We start from the raw sequence: 16,002 nt of genomic DNA on the forward strand, positions 1-16,002 counted from the left end.
TTTGGTGCGGTCTTGGTGCGCCAGATGGGTGCTGTGGTGCGCTGCTGGTGCTGCCAGATGATGCTGCGGTGTGCCAGAGGGGTGCCTTGGTGCGCAGGATGCTGCCCTGCCCTCGCGGAGGGCAGGGCAGAAAAAGTTGGTGCGCCAGAATTGTGATGGTGCGTGCTGTTGCTGCCAGAATCATGCCGTGGTGCGCCAGAATTGAGCCTTGGTGCGCCAGATTCATGCCACAACAAAATGCTGCCCTGCCCTCGCGGAGGGCAGGGCAGTGTTTCCAAACTGAAGTCCCGAGTTCGAATCCTGGTGGAAACACACGCTATTCAATTTCCTTGGCTTTCTTGGCACCATAATAGGGCCTAGTTCCTTGCTTCCTCATGGTTCCGTGTTTGACTCTTGTGGCTAGCATTGGTAGGCTTTTTCCTTTGATTTATTTTCCATGAAGGCCCGATACTGCCCTTGTGGAGGGCAGGGCAAGGTTTTGCTCTTCTTTGATTCAAGGCACAATTTTGTGCTCTGCCCTTGTCGTGGGCAGGGCAGAGTTTGCCTTTCAAGCCTTGTTTCCTTATGTTGCCCTCCTAGAGGGCAGTGTGCCCTTGTGGAGGGCAATGCTTGCTCTCTCCTTTATGCGCCACGCCTTTTTCTCCTTTGGCCACACTTTCTTAGGCCACGCTTTCTCTTTTCTTCTTTTCTTCACCTACAATCAACCAAAACAACCACTCAAAGTATCACTAAATTCACAAGACTTATAAATCAATTAAAAATCAATTAAATTCAACTTAAACCTTATGAGTTAACATTAATTTCATGGTGGTTGTTTTATTTAAAGAAGTTATGCATTTTCATTCCAAATCACTTACTTAGGATGCAAGAAAGTGCATAAAGATTAATAAAACAAGTGAAATTAGCTTGAAAAATGGGTATATGATGACTTGTCATCAATGAGCATCTCTTAGCTTCCTTAATCAGAATCTTCGTGGTATAAGCTAGAACTGATGGCGGCCATTCTTGAGGATCCGGAAAGTCTAAACCTTGTCTTGGTATTCCGAGTAGGATTCAAGGATTGAATGGCTGTGACGAGCTTCAAACTCGCGATTGCTGGGCGTGATGACAAACGCAAAAGGATCAATGGATCCTATTCCAACATGATCGAGAACCAACAGCTGATTAGCCGTGCTGTGACAGAGCATCTGGACCGTTTTCACTAAGAGAATGGGAAGTAGCCACTGACAATGGTGACACCCTACATACAGCTTGTCATGGATGGAACTTTACAAACAATTGAGTTGAATATTACATTGCAAAAATTCAGAGGACAAAGCATCTCCAAAACTCCAACATATTCTTCATTAATAAAGTAACAATTCCTTATTCCAAACACTTTTACTTCTTACAATTAAATCCAAATAATCTTATTGGCATCCTGACTAAGATTAATAAAATAAATATAGTTTGCTTCAAACCAATAATCTCTGTGGGATCGACCCTTACTCACGTAAGGTATTACTTGGACGACCCAGTGCACTTGCTGGTTAGTTGTACGGATTACAAATTCGTGCACCAAGTTTTTGGCGCCGTTGCCGGGGATTATTCGAGTTTGAACAACTAAAGGTTTATTTTGTTGCTTAGATTAGGAATAATTTATTTTTGTTGTTATAGAGTCATTAAATTCTGAGTCCTTTATTCCCTTTTCAAAAAATTTTTTCAAAAATATATTATTTTTCTTTATCAATTTCTAATTTTCGTGAGTTTAGAGTCTTGTTCTAAGTTTGGTGTCAATTGCATGTTTTTCCTTGTCTTTTAATTTTTCGAATTGCATGTTCTTGCTTTTCCTTGATCTTCACATTGTTCTTGTCAATTTTTCTTGTTTGATCTTTGATTTGTCTTGTTCTGTGTCTTTTCTTGTTTTTCTTGTGCTTTTTCAAAACATTAGTTTTCAAAAAAAATTTATTCTTATATATAAAAATAATACATCTTTAAAATACATTACATTTTTAGCTCAATTGGCTAGAGCGTTAGCTTATGTTCTTGGCAATTGGGTATCTTTTTTTTAAAATTTTTTCTTCAAAAGTAATTTTTCTTGATTTAATCTTGTGCCAAACTTTAAGTTTGGTGTTTTCTTGTTGATCTTTCTTTAATTTTCGAAAATTTATCTCGGTGTTCTTGTGAATCTTCAAGGTGTTCTTGAGTCTTTCTTGTGTTTTGATTTTAAAATTTTTAAGTTTGGTGTTCCTTGGTGTTTTCCCTCCAAAATTTTCGAAAATAAGGAGCATTGGATCTAAAAAATTTTAAGTCTTGTGTCTTTTATGTGTTTTTCTCTTTCATCATAAAATTCAAAATTCAAAAAAAAATATATATATATCTTTTTCAAAAATATCCTAACCACTTTCTCTCTCCTCAAATTTTCGAAAATCTTCATAAAAGTTTTCAAATTTTTAATTTTCTTTCTTTATTTATTTTATTTTTATTTCGATTTTTTTATTTTATTCTATTTCAAAAATCAATTTTCTTTATATAATAAATTAAATAAAACAGACAATATCAACATCTATATCATCTCCCTTGCTCCATCATGGAACTAAGTGGAAATGCACAGTCCAGGAGGACTCTGGGGTCATATGCTAACCCCACTACTGCTTCATATGGGAGCAGTATATGTATACCCTCCATTGGAGTTGGTAGTTTTGAGTTGAATCCTCAGCTCATTATCATGGTGCAGCAAAGCTGCCAGTATTCCGGTCTTCCACATGAAGAACCTACAGAGTTTCTGGCACAATTTTTACAAATTGCTGACACAGTACATGATAAGGAAGTAGATCAGGATGTCTACAGATTATTACTATTTCCATTTGCTGTAAGAGGTGGTTAAATAACCAACCTAAGAACAGCATAAAGACATGGAAACAACTGTCAGAAAAATTCCTGAATCACTATTTTCCTCCAAAACAGATGACACAGCTAAGGCTAAGCATCCAAGGCTTCAAACAAGGAGATAATGAATCCCTTTATGATGCCTGGGAGAGATACAGAGAGATGCTAAGAAAATGCCCCTCTGAGATATTTTCAGAGTGGGTGCAATTAGACATCTTCTACTATGGGCTTACAGAAAAAGCTCAGATTTTTCTAGATCACTCAGCTGGTGGATCTATACATATGAGAAAAACAATTGAAGAAGCTCAAGAGCTTATTGATACAGTTGCCAGAAATCAGCATCTGTACCTAAGTAGTGAATCTTCCATGAAAGAAGAAGCTAAAACAGTAACTGCTGAACTCAGTCTTGTAGATCAGGCTAATGAATTCAATCCGCAATTAGACTTTCTAACTCAGCAGCTAGCTGAATTCAAGGAAATACTACAGGAAACAAGAATGGCTAACAGGAATATGGAAGTACAGTTAAAGCAAACAGAAAAGCAACTGTCAAAACAAATAACAGAAGAATGCCAAGAAGTTCAATTAAGAAGTGGGAAAACATTAAATACCTCACTTCAAAGCAGCAGGAAGCCAAGAAATGAACAAATGGTTACTCAAAATCCCTCTGAGGACAATCAGAGCCCGGAGAGGAATAAGGCTGGCGCTGAACGCCCAGACCATGCTCATTCCTGGCGTTCAACGCCAGAAACAAGCATGAATCCGGCGTTGAACGCCCAAGGGAAGCACAGTTCTGGCGTTCAGACGCCAGTAACAAATAAGGAGTTGGCGTCTAACACCACTCCAGCTTTCACCCCTGGCATTCAAACGCCAGTGGGGGATCAGTCACATACAAGTGCTTATAACAACCCTTCTAAAAAGGCTTCCCAGCCCACTTCTACAGGTAATAAACCTGCAGCAACTAAGGTTGAGGAATACAAAGCCAAAATGCCTTATCCTCAAAAACTCCGCCAAGCGGAACATGATAAGCAATTTGCCCACTTTGCAGACTATCTCATGACTCTTGAAATAAAGATTCCGTTTGCAGAAGCACTTGAGCAAATACCCTCTTATTCAAAGTTCATGAAAGAGATCTTAAGTCATAAGAAGGATTGGAGGGAAACTGAAAAAGTTTACCTCACTGAAGAATGCAGTGCAGTTATCCAAGAAAGCTTACCTGAGAAGCTTAAGGATCCCGGAAGCTTCATGATACCATGCACATTAGAGGGTAATTGCACCAAGCAAGCTCTATGTGACCTTGGGGCAAGTATCAACCTAATACCTGTATCTATTATCACAAAGCTTGGTTTGACTGAAGAAGTCAAACCAACCCGGATATGTCTTCAACTTGCTGATGGCTCCATTAAATACCCATCAGGCGTGATTGAAGACATGATTGTCAAGGTTGGGCCATTTGCCTTTCCTACTGACTTTGTGGTGCTGGAAATGGAGGAGCACAAGAGTGCAACTCTCATTTTCGGAAGACCTTTCCTAGCAACTGGCCGAACCCTCATTGACGTCCAAAAAGGGGAAGTAACCCTGAGAGTCAATGAGGAGGAGTTCAAGTTGAATGTTGTCAAAGCTATGCAACATCCAAACACCCCAAATGACTGCATGAGTGTTGATATCATTGACTCTCTGGTAAGAGAGGTCAACATGGCTGAGAGTCTCGAATCAGAACTAGAGGACATCTTTAAAGATGTTCAGCCTGACTTGGAGGAAGCAGAGAGAATAATAGAACCTCTAAAAATCCCTCAAGAAGAGGAGAAACCTCCCAAACCCGAGCTCAAACCATTACCACCATCCCTGAAATATGCATTTCTGGGAGAAGGTGATACCTTTCCTGTAATCATAAGCTCTACCTTAGAGCCACAGGAAGAGGAAGCACTAATTCAAGTGCTAAGGACACACAAGACAGCTCTTGGGTGGTCCATCAGTGATCTTAAGGGCATTAGTCCAGCCAGATGCATGCACAAGATCCTATTGGAGGGTGACGCCAAGCCAGTGGTCCAACCACAAAGGCGGCTGAACCCAGCCATGAAGGAAGTGGTGCAGAAGGAGGTCACTAAATTACTAGAGGCTGGGATTATTTATCCTATTTCTGACAGCCCCTGGGTAAACCTTGTCCAAGTCGTCCCTAAGAAGGGAGGCATGACAGTGGTTCATAATGAAAAAAATGAACTGGTTCCTACAAGAACAGTTACAGGGTGGCGTATGTGTATTGATTATAGAAGGCTCAATACAGCCACCAGAAAGGATCATTTTCCTTTACCATTCATAGACCAGATGCTAGAAAGACTAGCAGGTCATGAATACTACTGCTTCTTGGATAGATATTCAGGTTATAATCAAATTGTAGTAGATCCCCAAGATCAGGAGAAAACGGCATTCACATGTCCGTCTGGAGTATTTGCATACAGAAGGATGCCATTTGGCCTGTGCAATGCACCTGCAACCTTTCAGAGGTGCATGCTCTCAATTTTCTCTGATATGGTGGAAAAATTTTTGGAAGTTTTCATGGATGACTTTTCAGTATTTGGAGACTCATTCAGCTCCTGTCTTGACTATCTAGCACTGGTTCTAAAGAGATGCCAAGAGACCAACCTAGTTTTAAACTGGGAGAAATGTCACTTTATGGTGACTGAAGGAATTGTCCTTGGGCACAAAATCTCAAACAAAGGAATAGAGGTGGATCAAGCTAAGGTAGAGGTAATTGAAAAATTACCACCACCAGCCAATGTTAAGGCAATCAGAAGCTTTCTGGGGCATGCAGGATTCTATAGGAGGTTTATAAAGGATTTCTCAAAAATCGCCAAACCTCTAAGCAATCTGCTAGCTGCTGACACGCCATTTATCTTTGATAAGGAGTGTCTGCAGGCGTTTGAGAACCTGAAAGCTAAGCTGGTCATAGCACCAGTCATCTCTGCACCAGACTGGACATTACCATTTGAATTGATGTGTGATGCCAGTGACCATGCCATTGGTGCAGTATTGGGACTGAGGCATGACAAGCTTCTGCACGTCATTTACTATGCCAGTCGTGTTTTAAATGACGCACAGAAGAATTACACAACCACAGAAAAAGAGCTGCTTGCAGTGGTTTACGCCATTGACAAGTTCAGATCCTATTCGGTAGGATCAAAAGTGATTGTGTACACTGATCATGATGCTCTTAAATATCTACTCACAAAGCAGGATTCAAAACCCAGACTCATCAGATGGGTGTTGCTTCTGCAAGAGTTTGATATAGAAATAAGAGACAAAAAAGGGACAGAAAACCAAGTAGCAGATCACCTGTCCCAAATAGAATCAGTAGAAGGGGCGTCCCTCCCTCTCACTGAGATCTCTGAGACCTTTTCGGATGAGCAACTCTTTGCCATCCAGGAAGTGCCATGGTTTGCAGACATTGCAAACTACAAGGCAATAAGATTCATACCCAAAGAGTATAGTAGGCAACAATCAAAGAAGTTGATCACAGATGCAAAGTACTATCTTTGGGATGAACCATATCTCTTCAAGAGATGTGCAGACGGAGTAATCCGTAGATGTGTGCCTAAAGAAGAAGCACAGAGAATCCTATGGCATTGCCATGGATCACAGTATGGAGGACATTTTGGAAGTGAGCGAACAGCTACAAGAGTCCTCCAATGTGGCTTCTATTGGCCTACTCTCTATAAAGATTCCCGAGCGTTTGTGCTTAATTGTGATAGTTGCCAAAGATCTGGCAATCTGCCTCACAGTTATGCCATGCCTCAACAAAGGATCTTGGAGATTGAGTTGTTTGATGTATGGGGCATTGACTTCATGGGACCTTTCCCACCATCATACTCAAACACTTATATTCTGGTGGCAGTGGATTATGTATCCAAATGGGTAGAAGCTATTGCAACACCTACTAATGACACTAAAACAGTGTTAAAATTCCTCTAGAAACACATCTTCAGCAGATTTGGTACCCCTAGAGTATTAATCAGTGATGGGGGCACTCATTTCTGCAATAAACAGCTTTACTCTGCTTTGGTTCGTTATGGAGTTAGCCACAGGGTAGCCACTCCATATCATCCACAGACAAATGGGCAAGCTGAAGTCTCTAACAGAGAACTTAAAAGAATCTTGGAACGGACTGTAATTAATCGTAGAAGGGATTGGGCAAGAAGCTTAGATGATGCTCTGTGGGCATACAGAACAGCATTCAAGACCCCTATAGGGACCTCTCCATACAAGCTTGTGTATGGAAAGGCATGTCACTTGCCAGTGGAACTGGAACATAAGACCTACTAGGCAACCAAATTCCTGAACCTTGATGCCAAGTTAGCTGGAGAAAAACGACTGCTTCAGTTAAATGAGCTAGAGGAATTTAGACTCAATGCTTTCGAGAATGCAAAAATTTATAAAGAGAAAGCAAAAAGATGGCATGATAAGAAATTGTCATCCAGAGTCTTTGAGCCGGGGCAGAAAGTTCTACTATTTAATTCTAGGCTCAAATTATTTCCCGGGAAATTAAAATCCCGGTGGAGAGGTCCATATGTAATTACAAGTGTATCACCATATGGATACGTAAAGCTTCAGGATAATGACTCTGACAAAAAGTTCATTGTTAATGGACAGAGAGTTAAACATTATCTTGAAAGCAATTTTGAGCAAGAATGCTCAAAACTGAGACTTAATTAAAGCTCAGTAATAGTCCAGCTAATGACATTAAAGAAGCTCTTGCTGGGAGGCAACCCAGCCAATCACAAAATTTAATTTTATTCGTTTTGATTAATTAATTGATTTTTACAGGTATATGTCAAAGTATCTTCAAGGTAAAATAGCAATCGATTGGATTCACAGAGTTACAAGGGAATTTGGAAGCTCACTGGCGTGAAAAAGCCAGTAAAAAACATTTTGGGTGTTGAACGCCCAAAAGAAGCACCCACTGGGTGTTCAACGCCAGTAAGGGTAGCCATCTGGGCGTTAAACGCCAGAAAGGAGCATCTTCTGGGCATTGAACGCCAGAAATAAGCACCTTCTGGGCGTTTAACGCCAGAACTACAGCATCCTGGGCGTTTAGAAAAACGCCCAGTGACAAAGGACTTCCTGGCGTTCAACGCCAGAAAGAAGCAACAGCTGGGCGTTGAACGCCCAGGAGAAGCATCAATTGGGTGTTAAACGCCCAAAACGTGCAGCAGTTGGGCGTTTAACGCCAGGATGGTGGGGAGGAGGTAAAATTCGTTTTCCTTTACAAATTTTCTAATTTTTTATGTTTCAAATCATCATTTCTTGCATAAACATGTTTCAAAATGTCATCCTTCAAATCATAATAGTTTTCTAAGAACCCTAATTTCTAAAATCCCTTTTTCAAAAATAATAGAGCTTCATACATAAACATAAACCTTTTTCCAATCCAATCCAACTCTTTTTCCAATTTCTTTTCAAACTTAATTATCTTTTAAAATCTTTTTCAAATTATAAATTTCAAATTTATTTTTAAATATCATTCATATCTTTTTAAATTATACCCTTTTCTTGTCATATTTATCTTTTATAAATCATATCTTTTATCTTATATCTTTTCTTATTTTCGAAAACCCACCCCCTTCCCTTTAAATCCACTTTCGGTGCCCCTCTCATCATCCACCATTCCACACCTGCTCTCCTTCTATCCCTCTTCTCTCTTTTCTTTTGCTTGAGGACAAGCAAACCTCTAAGTTTGGTGTGCTTATCCGTGATCACAAAAACATACTCACTTTGATCATGGCCCCTAAAGGAAAACAACCCAACCCAAGAGGTAAGAAAGAGAATATTCCAAAACCACTTTGGAATCAAGGAAAGTTCTTAACTAAAGAACATTCAGACCATTACTACAAAATAATGAGTCTAAGATCAGTGATCCCGAAAGTCAAGTTCGATCTGAAAGAAGATGAATATGGATATCCAAGAACAAATTCGAAACAGGAACTGGGAAATCCTAGCTAATCCTGAAACGAAAGTGGGAAGGAATATGGTTCAGGAGTTCTATGCAAATCTATGGCAGACAGACAGGCAAAGAATAATTGGAGCTGCCCTCTATGATCATCGGACCTTAGTCAGAGGAAAGATTGTTCACACCTATCCTGACAAAATCAGGGAGATCTTTAAGCTTCCTCAACTAAAGGATGACCCAGACTCTTTTAATAGGAGAATGATGAGGGTAAACAAAGGCCTGGACAAGATTCTAGAGGATATATGCATCCCTGAAGCCAGGTGGACCACCAGTACAACTGGCATCCCAAATCAACTCAAAAGAGAAGATCTCAAACCAGCTGCCAGAGGCCGGCTGAATTTCATTGGGCATTCCATATTGCCCACCAGCAACCGTTCTGAAGTTACTGTTAAAAGAGCAGTAATGATTCACTGCATCATGTTGGGAAAAGAAGTAGAAGTCCATCAACCGATCTCGTGTTAACTATACAAAATAGCAAACAAGAATTCCAAGGACGCCAGATTGGCCTATCCAAGCTTAATTTCTATGCTCTGCAGAGATGCCGGAGTGAAGATGGGAATAACAGAATATATTTCAGTTGAGAGGCCAATCACTAAAATATCAATGGAAAGACAACAGCTGCAGGATGATCCAATCAAGAGGAGAGCACAAGAAGTCCTCCCAGAACTTCATCAATTCGAATATTGGGAACATCTTGAAGCATCTATTTCCAAATTGCAAGAAGCTATGAACCAAATAAAGGAGGAACAGAACAATCAAAGTAGCATGCTTTGCAAACTGCTTAAGGAACAAGAAGAGCAAGGGCGTGATTTAAGGGAGCTGAAGCGCCAGAAATTAATCCTTGAAGGACCAAGCACCCCACAGATCAGAGGAACATCAACTTCCCAAAACACAGGTTGTTGAGTTCTAATTTTAGCTTTAACTCTGTGATAGTATTATTATAGAAATTTACCTTAGAAGATATATAGTAGTAGTAGTAGTAATTAGCATATCTATTCTGGTTTTATTTCCAATTAAGTTATAATTTATTTTTCTCATCATCATCAGACATGAATAAAGTAGTAGATTTTTAGAATAAAGAAGTAATTTATATTTTTCGAGTTCTTAATAATAAAAATTATAATTAATTACATGTGGTGGAAATACTTTTTGTTCTCTGAATGAATGCTTGAACAGTGCATATTTTATCCTGAATTTGAAGAATGTTGGCTCCTGAAAGAATGAGGAACACAAAAAATATTATTGATGATCTGAAAAATCATGAATTTGATTCTTGAAGCAAGAACAAGCAGTCAAAAAAAAAAGTTACAAGGAATCATTAGATCAAGAAGAGGAACAAAAGCCAATAGCCCTTAAAACCAAAAGGCAACGGTGAAAAAGATCCAAGGCTTTGAGCATCAGTGATTAGGAGGGTCCAAGGAAGTAACTCCAGGCCTAAGCGGCTAAATCAAGCTGTCCCTAACCATATGCTTGTGGCATGCAGGTCCAAGTAAAAAACTTGAGACTGAGTGGTTAAAGTCGTGATCCAAAGCAAAAAGAGTGTGCTTAAGAGCTCTGGACACCTCTAACTGGGGACTTTAGCAAAGCTGAGTCACAATCTGAAAAGGTTCACCCAGTCATGTGTCTGTGGCATTTATGTATCTGGTGGTAATACTGGAAAACAAAGTGCTTAGGGCCACGGCCAAGGCTCATAAAGTAACTGTGTTCAAGAATCAACATACTACACTAGGAGAATCAATAATACTATCTAAATTTTGAGTTCCTATGGATGCCAATCATTCTGAATTTCAAAGGATAGAGGGAGATGCCAAAACTATTCAGAAACAAAAAGCTACAAGCCCCGCTCATCTAATAAGAATCTGAGCTCCATTTAAAACTCTAAGATATTATTACTTCTTAATTTCTTTTCATCCTATTTTATTTATCTAGTTGCTTGAGGACAAGAAACAGTTTAAGTTTAGTGTTGTGATGAGCGGATATTTTATACGCTTTTTGGGGGTAATTTCATGTAGATTTTAGTATGTTTTAACTAGTTTTTAGTAGAATATTATTAGTTTTGAGGCAAAAATCATATTTCTGGAATTTACTATGAGTTTGTGTGTTTTTCTATGATTTCAGGTAATTTTTGGCTGAAATTGAGGGAGCTGAGCAAAAATCTGAGTTAGGCTGAAAAAGGACTACTGATGCTGTTGGATCCTGACCTCCCTGCACTCGGAATGGAGTTTTTGGAGCTACAGGAGTCCAATTGGCGCGCTCTTAACGGCGTTGGAAAGTAGACATCTAGGGCTTTTCAGCAATATATAATAGTCCATACTTTGTGCGAAGATAGACGACGTAAACTGGCGTTCAACTTCAGTATCATGCTGCTGTCTGGCGTCCAGCGCCAGAAACAGGTTACAAGTTGGAGTTCAACGCCAGAAACAGGTTACAACCTGGCGTTGAACGCCCAAAACAGCCCCAAGCACGTAAAAAGCTTAAGTCTCAGTCCCAGCACACACCAAGTGGGCCCCAAAAGTGGATTTCTGCACTATCTATCATGGTTTACTCATTTTCTGTAAACCTAGGTTATTAGTTTACTATTTAAACAACTTTTAGAGATTTACTTTGTACCTCATGACATTTTCAGATCTGAATTTTATACACTTTGACGGCATGAGTCTCTAAACTCCATTGTTGGGGATGAGGAGCTCTGCAGTGTCTCAATGAATTAATGCAACTGTTTCTATTTCATTCAAACGTGTGTGTGTTCCTATCTAAGATGTTCATTCGCGCTTAATTGTGAAGGAGGTGATGATCCGTGACACTCATCACCTTCCTCAATCCATGAACGTGTGCCTGACAAACACCTCCGTTCTACATCAGATTGAATGAGCATCTCTTAGCTTCCTTAATCAGAATCTTCGTGGTATAAGCTAGAACTGATGGCGGCCATTCTTGAGGATCCGGAAAGTCTAAACCTTGTCTGTGGTATTCCGAGTAGGATTCAAGGATTGAATGGCTGTGACGAGCTTCAAACACGCGATTGCTGGGCGTGATGACAAACGCAAAAGGATCAATGGATCCTATTCCAACATGATCGAGAACCAACAGCTGATTAGCCGTGCTGTGACAGAGCATCTGGACCGTTTTCACTGAGAGGATGGGAAGTAGCCACTGACAATGGTGACACCCTACATACAGCTTGCCATGGATGGAACTTTACAAACAATTGAGTTGAATATTACATTGCAGAAATTCAGAGGACAAAGCATCTCCAAAACTCCAACATATTCTTCATTAATAAAGTAACAATTCCTTATTCCAAACACTTTTACTTCTTACAATTAACTCCAAATAATCTTATTGGCATCCTAACTAAGATTAATAAAATAAACATAGTTTGCTTCAAACCAATAATCTCCGTGGGATCGACCCTTACTCACGTAAGGTATTACTTGGACGACCCAGTGCACTTGCTGGTTAGTTGTACGGATTACAAATTCGTGCACCATTCATCATGATCTTCAAAGTGTTCTTGGTGTTCATCTTGACATTCATAGTGTTCTTGCATGCATCATTGGTTTTGATCCAAAATTCTCATGTTTTGGGTCATATTTGTGTTTTTCTCTCTCATCATTAAAAATTCAAAAATAAAAAAATATCTTTTCCTTTTTTCTCTCAAAATTTCGAAAATTTGGGTTGACTTAGTCAAAAATTTTTAAAATTAGTTGTTTCTTGTAAGTCAAGTCAAATTTTCAAATTTTAAAAATCTTATCTTTTCAAAACTTTTTCAAAAATCAAATCTTTTTCATTTTTCTTATTAATTTTTGAAAATTCTTTAAAATCTTTTTCAAAAATCTTTTTCTTAATTTTATTTTTATTTTCAAAAATTATGCTAACAATTAATGTGATTGATTCAAAAATTTGAAGTTTGTTACTTTATTGTTAAGAAAGGTTCAATCTTTAAATTCTAGAATCATATCTTTTAGTTTCTTGTTAGTCAAGTAATCAAGTTTAAATTTAAAAATTAAATCTTTTTAATCATATCTTTTTACCATATCTTTTATATCATATCTTTTTTTTAATTTTTATCTTTTTCAAAAATTTGATTTCAAAATATCTTCTTATCTTCTTATCTTTTCGAATTTGATTTTCAAATCTTTTTCAAACTAACCAATTAACTGTTGTTTATCTTTTTTTATCTTTTTCAAAACCACCTAACAACTTTTCGCTCTCTCTAGTTTTCGAAAATACCTCCCTCTTTTTCAAAAAAATTCTTTTTAAATAACTAATTGTTTTAAATTTTAATTTTAATTTTATTTCTTATCTTAATTTTCGAAAATCATTAACTCCTTTTCAAAATTATTTTCGAAAACTTCTGTCTCTTATCTTATTCTATTTATTTATTCATTTACTAACACTTCTCTTCATCTCAACAAATCTCCCTTCGGCAAGTGTACCGAATTGTCATCAAGCAAAACTCATAATAGAGTGAGGTCGAATCCCACAGAGATTAACGGATTAAGCAATCAATGGTTAATTGATTATCCTAGTTAGACGAATCAGATTTGGATGATGAGTAGCAGGAAGTGTAAATGGCATAAAAATAAAGAAAGCAATAAAGTGCAGAGAAGTAGAATGACAAGAAAAGTAAATGTAAGAACTAAAAATAAAATGAACATTGGGATCAAGAGATATTGCAATCCTCCAGATCAAATTCATTCTCATCTTCTTCCTCAATCAATGCATTCATTGATCTCCTTGGCAATCTTAAGTGATTGGATCCCAATTCCTTGGAATTCAATCTCTCAAATCTTGATCAATAGCCAATTCCTTGGTCAATTGCTCATGAGAAGAGATGAAGTATGGTCACTGATTATACCACATGCATTCCCAAATCAAGTGTTGGAGGATTATAGTCACATATCCTTCCAAACCTAATTTGGTATAACATGAGAAAGCATTTCTAGCATGATCTCTTCATTCCTCTTCCAAGGTTCAAAAGAGATCCAAGTATGAATAGCTTCTTTTCCAAGATAACTACCCAATTGGATAAAGATCGAAAGCTTTCAAGCAAAATCAAGAGAAAAGATAGAAGAAGAAGAATAAGAACTACACTTAATCCATTGAATCACAATAGAGCTCTCTAACCCAATAAAAAGAGTTACTTTATCATTGCTCTACCAAAATAGAAAAAGAAAGAAAGTGCAGAAAAGTAAAGATGAAGATTAAAACTGAAATTGAAACTTCAAAATTCATAAATGAAAAGTACAAACTAGAATTAAACTACTACTAAGAAAAAGAAAAGAAAAGGAAGAAGAGTGGTTGAGGGGAGGGGTCCGAAGACCCACTCCCCTTGGAGTGTGCCAATTCACAGAAGTTCGAATTGGTCTTCACTCTCTCCCCCTTCCTTCAATTCTCACGTATCTAGCATTCCTTGAATGTAAAAACTAAGGCCTTTATATAGGCTCTCCTAAATTACAAAATGAAATTAAAAGCAAATTACACTTAAATGAAAATTCCTATTCTAGATGCTTCTTGTGGTCTTGATTGGTTGACAATTGTGGGCTTGCTTGCTTGGGCTTTGAAGTGGACTTGAGAGAGAAGTGAGTAAAGTTGAGGTCCAGGTGCCAATGTTAGTGCTACCGTTAGCCACACTAACGCAGCAAGTGTGGCGTTAGTGCTGAAGTTAGTGTGGCTAACGTCACACTTGCTACCAGTTGGTGTTTTTGGGGCTTAAAAGATGCCTCTGGTTCGTGCTTCAATTTCATGCCCACTATAGAGTATTATATATTGTTGGAAAGCTCTGCATGTCTAATTTCCAACTCTTTTGAAAGCGCATCATTTGGAGCCCTACAACTCGAGTTACACTTCTTGGAAGGTGAAGAGGTTAGTTGGCCTTAATACAGGTTGATACCATGTTCATCACTGCACTTTCGGGGCAGGTTTTCTCCCTCAAATTTAGTGTCAACCATGTAGTGCTATATATGCTTGGAAAGCTCTGGAATCCTACTTTCCAATGCAACTGAAATCATCTCATTTGGAGCTTTGCGGCTCAGGTTATGCGTGTTTGAAGAAGGCATGGTCAGGCTTCCAGGTGGGACTTTTGCCCACGTTAACTACCACGTTAACTAAGTTAACGTGGGAGTTAACGTGGCTCATTGTGGCTTGTGTGGCTCCTTCCAACGTTAGTGACAATGTTGAGTGTCACTAACATTGGCCATCACCTTCTTTCATCCACGTTAGCTTCCACGTTAACTAAGTTAACGTGGAAGTTAACATGGCTCATTGGAGATTGTGGGTTGCTTCCAACGTTAGTGACAATGTTTGGTGTCACTAACGTTGTCGACAACCTTGTTTCTTCACGTTAGCTTCCACCTTAACTAGGTTAACGTGGGAGTTAACGTGGCTTCTTGTGACTTAGCCAACGTTAGTGATAAAGTTGAATGTCACTAACGTTGGCGTCCCCTTTTCTTCATAACGTTAGAGGCCACGTTAACTAAGTTAACGTGGTAACTAACGTGGCCACTTATGAGCTTGGTCCAACGTTAGTGATAATGTTAAGTGTCACTAATGTTGGCTCCATTTCCTTTCTTCAAAGTTAATGCCACTAACTTTTCTCACTAACGTTGGGGCTTTCCTTCCTTCCACGTTAGTGCCCACGTTAGTGTAACTAACGTAGTCACTAACGTGGCTCTTCTCTTCTTCTTTTGGCCTGAAGTCAATCAAATAAAGTGCATCAAAGTCTTGCTCTTAATCATGGGATCATGCATCATCCAATTTATCATATAATTCATGCATAATTCTCATGAAATCATTCAAAATTCACAATGTTTGTTTGAATCATGGTATGATTGCATTTTCAACCAAATACTTGCTTATTTCCTAAGGAAATGCATGAAACTACCCTAAAAACAGTAAAGAAAAGGTCAGTGAAACTGGCCAAGATGCCCTGGCATCAATAACCATAGCTTACTTCAAGCCAACAATCTTCGTGGGATCGACCCTTACTCACGTAAGGTATTACTTGGACGACCCAGTGCACTTGCTGGTTAGTTGTGCGGAATTGCAAAAGTGTGATTGCAATTTCGTGCACCAAGTTTTGGCGCCGTTGCCGGGGATTGTTCGAGTTTGGACAACTGACGGTCTATCTT

The sequence above is a fragment of the Arachis hypogaea genome, chromosome 9 (genome assembly GCF_003086295.3).
Source record: "Arachis hypogaea cultivar Tifrunner chromosome 9, arahy.Tifrunner.gnm2.J5K5, whole genome shotgun sequence".
Classification (NCBI taxonomy): domain Eukaryota; kingdom Viridiplantae; phylum Streptophyta; class Magnoliopsida; order Fabales; family Fabaceae; genus Arachis; species Arachis hypogaea.